Here is a 484-nt window from a genome sequence, read left to right as displayed (position 1 = left end):
AGAGGGTGTCTTCTGATCCCTCCTTGGCAACCACTATACTCCTCCCCTCTCTTTTGTATAAAATTGAATCCGTGCTAGCACAGTCCAGTGGCCACACATGCCCAGCATTAGAACCCGGCAGTAACTCATTGCTGGGATAGGCTTTTATTGGAGCCGTGTACCAGCAAGAGTATTTTTTAAAATGTGCAAAGAAAATAATTTCTTATTAATACGATATGCTTTCTAGATTATTTCATATGCCTGTTAGCTACTATTATATATCTGCAGACTACTATTTTTTTTTTATTTTTTGATCACATTACTATATAGTATATAAGAAAAAACTTTAGCAAGAAAAAATGTATAATACACAAACTGACCTAGAATAAGGGCTAACTCGTTGTTAGGAAGGATGTGGTGAGGTGCATAAAGGTTGCAGCTAACGTAAATGCTAGAGAAGGGATTCTCTTGCTTAATAGCCACCAGACACCCCCCCAAACAGGAG

This window comes from Taudactylus pleione, unplaced genomic scaffold (genome assembly GCF_031769625.1).
Source record: "Taudactylus pleione unplaced genomic scaffold, aTauple2 ptg000274l, whole genome shotgun sequence".
Classification (NCBI taxonomy): domain Eukaryota; kingdom Metazoa; phylum Chordata; class Amphibia; order Anura; family Myobatrachidae; genus Taudactylus; species Taudactylus pleione.
This window is presented reverse-complemented; position numbering follows the sequence as displayed.